Consider the following 9782-nt stretch of genomic DNA (forward strand, 5'->3'; position numbering starts at 1 on the left):
CCTTCCCCTGTGCTCAGGGCAGCCCCTGTGGCCTTACTCCTGCATGCACGGCAAGTCCCGCACCTCCCATCCCTTGGCTCTATGTCACTGCCCTTCCCCTTTTCCACCCTGGCTATGGACGTTGCCAGAGACTTTTTATCTTATATCTGGCTAGAGCACTTCCTGATTTCTCCCGCCACGGTTTCTGTCCAGCCCTCATCTCTCGAGGCTCTTACAGCCACGGTCCACACCCCACCCAGCACGCCTACTCCTACAGATGCCCTGTCCAGCCTGGAGGGTCTTGGAGGCTCCTGACCCTTGGGGACAGTTCCTCTCACCTCGTCAGAGCTGCTCACTGAGGTGTTCAGTCTGTGGAAAGCCAAGGAGCACATTCAGTCACATTTCCAGAGACTTCCCGTGAAAAGAGTTGCAGGATGTCCTTGCTGACAGCTCTTTACACCTTTGATAATTCATTGCAGGGACGCAACCGGGTTGGAAACTGGATTGCATCTCAGTTCTGTAAATACCAGTGAGCCCCTAAGCCAAACGCTTCATTTCCCTGGGCCCCAGCTGGAGAGATAACTTCAAAGGGAGTTTCCAGCTCCAGAACTTATAATTCCATCAAGCCCTTTGGTTAGTTGGCATCACAACAAATAAAGTACATCTTGTCGACGAGCTCCTGCCAGCCTCCCTCCTCCACCCTGTAGTTTCTGAACGTAGCTCTGCACCGATGCGTGATAGGCAGTCAGAAAGGTTTGATGTTTGAATGAATGAATGAATGCACAGAGGATATTAACAGACTGTTTGGTGGTAGATGTGGCAAATGACATGACGGTCAAGGAGTTGCAAGGACCAGCTTCTCTCACCTCCTCTGCAATTAAACAGGGCAGCCTTTGAGATCTTAGTCTGCTCCCTGCCCCTCCCCCACCTCAGGCTCCTCTGCCGGTTGAACATCATACTTGGGAATGAATCCCTGGAGCTCGGTGGAAAGTGCATGAGACACACTGTGCTTAGTAACCAGGCAGGCTGCTCCCAAACTGCGTCTTGTCTTTACCAATATCTGTAATTGACTCTTAGGCAAACCAGCAGCCAGACTTCCCATTAGCTCCGGGACAGAGTTCTGTTGTCAAGTGTAAGGACAGAACGTTTGGCTTGAAGTCAGAATTCCTCCCATTCTCAATGTGGCAGCCACTATAAGAAAATTCAAATCTAAAGCCCATGCCAATGATAAGGGAGAAAAACTGGTAGTAATTGTAAATCTGTTGGTTTTTAATTTAACGACATGCTTCGGTTTTTCCCCCAGAAACAGTGTCATTAAAGCAAAGGCAACTCTTGATGATTTTAAGAAATTATGACAGTCTATTCATTTTCCACAAAAGTCACTTTATAGCATTGAGATTAAATTTATTTTATTAGACCATGAGAGCTACCTCCGCAGACTTTCTTTTTGCCTTACCTTCTTTTAAACTAATATTCATTTTAATAAAAACAATATAAGCAAATGATCTTTGAAACAATACACAAGGAAAAAATGTTGGTTGCCTTGGCAGAGGAGAAGTAGGTGGGATCAGAAAAGAAGTGCAGACTTTCTATAGTACCATTTGGATTTGGAACCATGTGAATACAGTTTCTGTTATAAAAATGAATAATAAGGTAACACAGGCACATAATTTAAAAAATTAACAGAATTGAAAGACAGGCCTCTGCCCTCACTCTCCCCACTCCCACCCCATCCTATCCTTCAGAAGCATCATTTTCAACTCTTTGGCTGCTTCTTTTACTTATTTTCACATTTTTAAGTCACATGCTCTTGTTGTTACTTCTAGATTTATCTGTTTTAGAGAATGCCTGTTAACTTATAATTATGGTATTTGAGAATTTAGTTCTCTTACACTCCATGACCTTCTGCTTCCCTGTCTTCCTCTTCGCAATGTGGTTATATAATAGTTTTTTGGTTTAAAAAAGATAGCCAATGTAAGTATTGTTCACTGGTGAGCCAGGTAGTTCTATGATTTATTTCTTCCTCTTACAGTTTTCTATTTTTTGCCCACGTTTCTAATTGCTTAATTTTCTGTGATATTTTTTCAAATAACCCAATAGATCTGTTCCATGTCTAACAGTAATTTTTCCAAATGCCCAAGCACATCTACTATCCCCCAAATGTTTTTTTTAATTCTGCCCCTCCTGAGATTATCGATGCTGGTCATCAGCTCCTGCATCCAAGGCGGTTCACTCCCTTCCTCAGAGCCTCCTTTGTTAACACCAACTTTCCACCACGTCTCTGTCACCAACGCAGTCCTACTTGGAAAAACGTCAGTTAAATCCTGTTTCCTCAGGGACATGCCCGCCTCTCCAGAGGCTGCCAAAACACCCAGAGTGTTCTTCCCTTGAACTTCCTCTCCTGCCTCTCAAGGTAAGTGAGGCTCAAGGTATAAATACGTTTCGTCCATACCAGGACACATTTCAGCGTAACCAGCTGGCTGCATCAGCAGACAGGTATTTGTTTATGCGCCTAGTGTCGTAGTGGGCGAAAAGTATCAGCCATTAGGCCAAAGACTTTCCCATCAGCCTTATCTACCGTGGAGGTGCGCACAAACGAATAATGAGTAAGTGCTATGATACTGTTTTTCCCCTTTCTACCACTGACTGATATTTCCTTCACACCTTAAATATAACAGTCTTTGTCCAACCTTCTCCTATCCGTTCTCTTGTTCTGTGTCTTGACTCTTATCCTGTGTGTCAAGAAAAACATGAACGTCTTATTGCATAATCCAGCTTATTTTCGTAACTGCTGGGGGGCGGGGGGGACTTGTTTTGCCTCTAAAGCTTTCTATCTGCATAACTTTTAACAAGCTTGTTAATCTTGTTACACTTCAGTTTCTTCGTTTGTGAAATGGAAACAATAATAAAAGTCATCTATTAAACTTGTGAGCGTGAAGTGAGAGAAGATCGATGGGAAGATTTTAGCTTATTTCCTGACACTTGGTAAGCAGTCAGTAAATCCTAGTGATTGTTTGTTTATTGGAGTTATTATTTTTTCACCATTTTCATCCTTTTATTTGGTTTAGAAGGAATCTTAAGCATAACTTCACCATTTTCTAGAATTCAGTGTTACCATTAAGAAATCTGAGAGCAATCTGACTTCCATTTCTCTGTAAGTGAACTGTTCTCTCTCTGTCTCTCTCTCCATTATCAATGCTTTGAAAATTCACAATGAAGTGCCTTGTTTGCCTCTTTATTCATTTATTGTGCTGGGCACTCAATTTAGCGCTTTCAACCCAGACATTACTTTTCTCCAAAGTAGGGGTTTTTCTTACCTTGCTTTTAATTTCTCTCCATTTTCTCTGCTCTGTCCCTGAATCCTGCAACCAACCACATAGCCCCTAGTAGGCAGAGGGTCTCTGGACACAAAATTTAATTTTAATCTTTTACCTTTTCAAAGAAATTTATTTAAAGGATGAGTAACCCAACAGAAAAACCATGAGTAAATGATATGTACTTCCAGTTCACCAAAACAAGCAAAAAAACAGCAAATGGCCAATAAAATACAGAACAATACTAACAATCATTGTCAATGCTTGGATAAGGTTACATCATTCTAACTTTGTTATAAGAAGAAAGGTGAAAATGTTTTGAATTTCCCCTAATTTTATATTTTTACTTTTTTCTCAAGCCAACAAATGTCTCTCTCTGGGCCCATCATAATTTTTCCTCTGTCAGAAGAGCAAGGTAGGCTTACTATTTCAAAATAAAAATGAATTCAAAGAAAGTAGAGCCTAAATATATTCACTTCTTTAGTCTTACTGACTGTCTTCTTTGATTTCCATTATCCACAGTGTAATTTACTTTGGTATCAAGTTCATGCTAATATCTATGCTGTCTGTGCAATTACCAATGTCATCCTAACTGTGATGGTTTCAGAGCTTGGCATGTCTATATTTAAAAACAACACAATACCCCACAATTAAAACTAAAATTATAAAAATGAAAAGGATAGGCCAGCAGGGCAGATATCACCTCTTCTGACTTTGCTCTGGAATAATTTTTAAATTACTTGATTCAAAGGAATGCATTTAGTGCTCACCTCTTCTCTGCAAAGAACAAGAGGAGACAAAGGACTTAAAAAATGGAAGAACATGAAAAAGGCCTTGAGGAGGAACTGTGGTTCATCCACCTCAGAATTTTGTCTCCTTCATGTCATCAGCTGGGCTATGGACTATGGGGTGGGACCCCAAAAAGTCTATCAGCGTTCCATCTCATCAACATGTGACATGACCAGCATTCCTGATTGTATCCAAACCCATTTTACGACTTTTGTATGTCCTGACCAGTCTTACTTTTGAAAGCCCCACCTATAGTCTTATCAAATCCTTTATAATACACCCATATCATAATAACTTATTGAATATCTACATTGTCCTAGGCATTGTTCTAGAAACTTGTCATACATTAGTGAACAAAACTAAGATCCCTGCCTTTGTGGAAATTGATTCAATATAATTTATATAAAACTAAGGAAGAGTCAGGTTGAGCTGAATATAATTGAATGGTTGGCTTGTTACATTAAGTAGACACTGCTATCAGTCGGGTTAGGCTAGACTGTGCTGAGATAACAAAAATCCCCACGATCTCAATGGCTTAACATAACACCAGTTTACTTCTGACTCACTCCCTGCCCAGTGTGGGTTGGAGGTGCTATGCTTCATGTAGTCACGTGGGAACTCAAACTTCTGAAGGCATTGCCATCCGGTAGGTGCACCAGTGAAAACATGTGACTTCTTCAGTCTCCATAACTGGGAAGGAGTAAGCTGGAGAGTCACACATTGGCTTTAAAATGTCCCATACTAGGGACAGAGGCCACTTCCAGTCATACCCAGTGGCTCAAACCAAACACAAGGCCCCACCTAATTGCAAGGGAACTAGGAAACAGAGGGGAACCGGAGCTATTTGTGAACAGTAGATGTCCCTTCCGCAAAACTTCTTTAATATTTATTGATTTTATTTTGCAGTTTTCCTTTTATATTTCTGAGCCAATAGATGTTCTTTCAAACCACAAATATTTGCATGCAGAGCCACACACCCTGAGCACTGTTGTGTAATTACAATTGTTTATATTTACTGATAGCTCGTTATAGGCTAAGCACCTTCTAGAACTTCTGTATGTGTATGCAAATGTGCAGCTCATTCACACCAACCCTGTAGCATCGGTACAATTCCTGCCCCCACCCTGCAGCTGAGGAAATGCAGGCACAGAGAGGGCGAGTCACACAGCTGGTAAACAATAGTGCCTGAATTTGTACCTCCTAGTTACAATGCCTTTTAAGACGTGAGGGATAAGACAGCTGTGGGACCTATCTTTTCTGCCTGTACCAACATTTATGGTCACAATAATGAAAGAGCAGAGAAAAGAAAGGGGAAAAGCGAGACTCCTCCTGCCCAATTCAAGACCAGTAGTGAGCAGTTCTTATTTTCTTTTGGGTGTGTTTCTACCCAGCACAGTGCTATAAAGAGATAGGAGAAATGGGCGAGGGCCCTCCTCCTTCAAAAGCCTGGCATTTCAATACCCACTACAGTCTGCCTTCCGATCAAATGGGATAAGGCACTTAACCAGTGCTGCCCCAATGGAGTTCATTTTGTTTATTTTGTTTCCACAGGCACATCTAATGTGATTAAAGAATGGAAGTTATTAAACAGAGAATGTGCACCAAGGTAATGACTTTCATTATTGCGCCCAAAGCAAACATAAATGTCTCCAGTTCACTCGAGATGGTGCCTTACCCAAAACCTGGTGGTTAGAGCTCTGGAGAGCGTCCATGACTCAGCACACCCTCTGCCAGTGCATGTCCCTTCTGTCTGCGTGTCTTTCACTGTGTCACCGAGAAGGGCAAACAAGACTCGCCGTACAGAGGCATGCATTAGCATGCACGCACTCCTTCCCTAGGGCAGCGGTTTTTGACCTTTGTCATCTCACGGCACACAGAAGCTAATTATAAAATTCTGTGGCACACCCCAAAATATGTTTTTGCCAATCTGACAAAATAATATATTCATTCACACCAGATGGCAATTGGCAATTGTTGGTTGTATTGGCTATTGTCCTTCTTCTTCTTCTTCTTCTTCTTTTTTTTTTTACAATCTAAAGGAAAAGAGGTCAGTGCTCCTGACTAAAGAGTCAGGTATTGCGTGTTCTAAACATTCTTGCAGCACACCGGTTGAAAATCGCTGACCTAGAGTAAGGAGCCACACTCGAGAGCCCAGGCTGTGCCATTCCATTTATATAAAGTTCAAGAACAGGCAAAACTTATTTATGGTAACAGATGTCAAATAATGATTAATCTTTGGGAGAGGTACAAGGGAACATTCTGGAGTGATGGAAGTATTCTATGTCCTGAACTAGCTGGTGTTTGTTTACACGTTAAAAACTCATCGGACCAAGTGCGTAAGGTTTGTGCATTTTACTGTATATAAAGTAGACCTCATAAATTTACTGTATTCCCCTCTCTCACTAGAAATTGCTAACCAGATAGGACATGATCCCACCATAACGGGGTCAGACAAACTAGGAGTCGCCTTTATGCGTTAGCTGGGTGATCTTGGCTAAATCACTTAACCTCTCTAAACCCCAACTTCCATATCCTTAAAAAAGAAGTCACTATGCCTCCCTTCAGGCGTCCCTACCTACACCCTCCCTTAGCCCAAGGCACAAAAAGCTCTATTTATATTTATGAATCCATGTATACATATTAATATATGAATATGTATATTCATATACACATATTTACATATATACATATTCACACACACGTGTATATATCAATAACCTCGATGGCCCATCAGTACCGGCGACAGAATCAATAGCATCCAACAACTGGTCCACAGTTCCTAAAGGAAGGAAGAACTGAATCTTCAAACAGTCCCAGAGACGAGGGGGGGAGGGCTCAAGGAGGGGCACACCTGGCACTGCAAGCTTGGAAGTGGCTCCTGCAGAAGTTACCGATACAACAAGGCAAGAAGTGGGGAGCGAGGGGAGCCCTGCCGCTCTGGAAGCCTGGGTGCCCAGCCCGGCGCGGCCACTGTGTTGGGCGGTGTAGGTCGCACAGGGCACGGCCGCAGGGCTCTAGTTTCCGTGAACGGTGCGCCCTGCGGCTGTGTCGGGCACGGTCACTGTGAGAGGCACCATCTGCTGCACGTCCCACCTTCCCCGAAGGAGAACCTCTCAGGCCAGAATCTCCCCTTGGCTGCATCAGCCCTTCACCTGGTGATTTCTCAAAGGAGCAACGCTTATCAGCACAGCGGGACTTGGTTCCATTCCTATCTGGGTGTCCTGTTTCATGTGCCAGGAAAACTTAAATGCAATGGTGGCCCCGGACACCACCGGGGTGAATGTGTGAACCCCTGCGACTGTACTTGAGGAGGTGGGGACCCCTGAGCTGAGCCACGTTGGTGAGCCCACCCCATTGTATCTGCTGACAGCAGTGGTATTGTATTACCACTCACACTGATAAACCTTCAACTCTGGCTGATTTGGAGCTTTGATATGAACGAATTTTCAGTACATAAATGAAGTCAAAACAAGTAAGGACACGGTGTCATAAAACAAAGAGAGAATTAGAGGCCAGAGGAATCAATAAAAGCTAAAAATCACTCCAAATCAAGAGAATGTCAGACCCAAATATAGATCTCAGAAACTGGAGGGTAAAATTCCAAAACATGTGATGGCAAAATAGATCTGGACAAATATGGACTTGAATTCATAATAATGTGTCAATATTAATTTATGAGTTGTGATAAATGTACCAAAGTAATGGTCCATTATTTTGGGTATGAGGTATACAGAAACTCTGTGATATTTTGGTCACTCTTCTGTAAAACTAAAACCTCTAAAGTGAAAAGTTTACTAAAAAAATTGACTTCTGAAGAAGGAAACAATACAAATGTAAAGTTATAAATAGGAGCAATACTGACTCCAGGTCTCTTAAATCAAAACCACTGTTTTGTTTATTTTTAGATGAAAAGACATTTTATTATTATTATTTTAATCTATAACATACTAGCGACTATACCTGATTGCAGGCACAGTAATTTTTTAAAGTGCCTGAGGAAGAGAGGCAGAGACAGTGACAGATGACACAGAGAAGGGGGGACACTGTGACATTATGGACTATACCTTATCCCCCCAAACTGAAGCTCTACCCCTCAGTGTGACTGTATTTGGGAGACAGGGCTTTTAGGGTGGCACTTCAAGTTAAATGAGGCCATAGCTAATCATTTTGCTCAAGAAGTTAGAAAAAAAACAACGAACATTTAAAAAGTGGAAAGAAGGAGATAAAAATAAGAACAAAATTAGCTGTGCTTGCAAACAAAGGCGCCCTGTGGAGAGAGGACTGTTAATAAAAATGACAACAGAATTGTGGCTGACAGACAAGAAAACTATGAAAAGAATGCAGAACCTAATCAGGCAGAAAAAAAAAAAAAAAGATAAATTGAAAGCAATCAAGTGGAGAAGAAAATTAGGCATATTCTAGCTAGGGGTGTAGAGTTTCATTCTCCCCCATCAGGTGATAAAATGTGGAAAGAGATCGCAATTAAAATTGGTGCCCCGGGAACATTTGAGGCACTTGTTTATAAGTCTCGGTGCCCCCGAAAGGATTCAGTTGGGCCTCCCTGTGGCTGCCTGGCCCCTGGCACGGACAGGACTCATTTCTAAGAAAGAGCTTAGCACGTGCCTTTCTGTGACTCACGCAGAACTGGCTCTCACTTTCATAGGTTTTAGCTATCGATAATGAATGCATTAGAATTTATAACTAGAATTCAAAAATATTTTAGTCATTTAAAAATACCAAGACAAAAAATATAAAGCAAAATGAGAACAATCCAAATATTAACAAATACCGAAAAGCTTACATGCACTGTGGTTTATTTATACAATACATACGATACAGCTTATTTTTTACTAAACCTGTAGATAACAAGCTGTTAACAACAAGTCAGGGTTAAAAAAAAAACAACCTTTTGAATAGAAAAGGCAAATAACAAAGAAATAGAAAATACAATACCATTTATGTAAATAAAGGCAGAAAACATTAATTGGTAAAAGTTCATTGAAAGCCTGGCTAAATTTGGACCTATTTCAATAGGCAGTGAGAGCTCATTATTGAATGAATGAGTCATCCAAGGATTTGAGCAGGAAACCCCCACCTCTGCTATGAGAAGCAGTCTAGCAGGTTCTTAACCTGGGGTCCACACACAGAATTCAGGGGGCTTGTGTTCTTGCGTGGGGGGAAAAATGCATCTTTATTTTCAGGAAATGGAATATTTCTCTTAGGAGTGTCATCAACAAAGTTCAATGGGATTGGCTGGACCTGTGACTGTCACCAAGCGTAACCACGGAGATTTCATATCACCTGACAGTTATGGTAAATGTCTTTAAATATCCTTTGCACTCATCACAACATTATATCTGCTGCTGGATTTCATTACTTAGTGACAATAAGGAAGCACACTGATATTACATCACCTATAGGATTTTTAAAACATTTTGAAAACGCATGCACACACATGTACATGTACACACACACCACACCCTAGCTTGGAACCCTCCTCTCTGAGCTCAGAGCCTCACAGGCCCAGCTCTTCAGGGAGGGCAGGCAAGCCCAGGACATAGCTGGGGCTTCTGCTCCTTCTTCCAGACAATCAGGATCCACGAGGAGGAGTGATGGGACTGAAGGCAGGTTAGGCCTCTGTCTGGGATCATTGCAAGGATCCCCGGGGTCGTTGCGGGGGGTTGGGGGCCAGGAGGCTGC

This window comes from Furipterus horrens, unplaced genomic scaffold, assembly GCF_987537825.1.
Source record: "Furipterus horrens unplaced genomic scaffold, mFurHor1.1.pri manual_scaffold_7, whole genome shotgun sequence".
NCBI classification, from domain to species: domain Eukaryota; kingdom Metazoa; phylum Chordata; class Mammalia; order Chiroptera; family Furipteridae; genus Furipterus; species Furipterus horrens.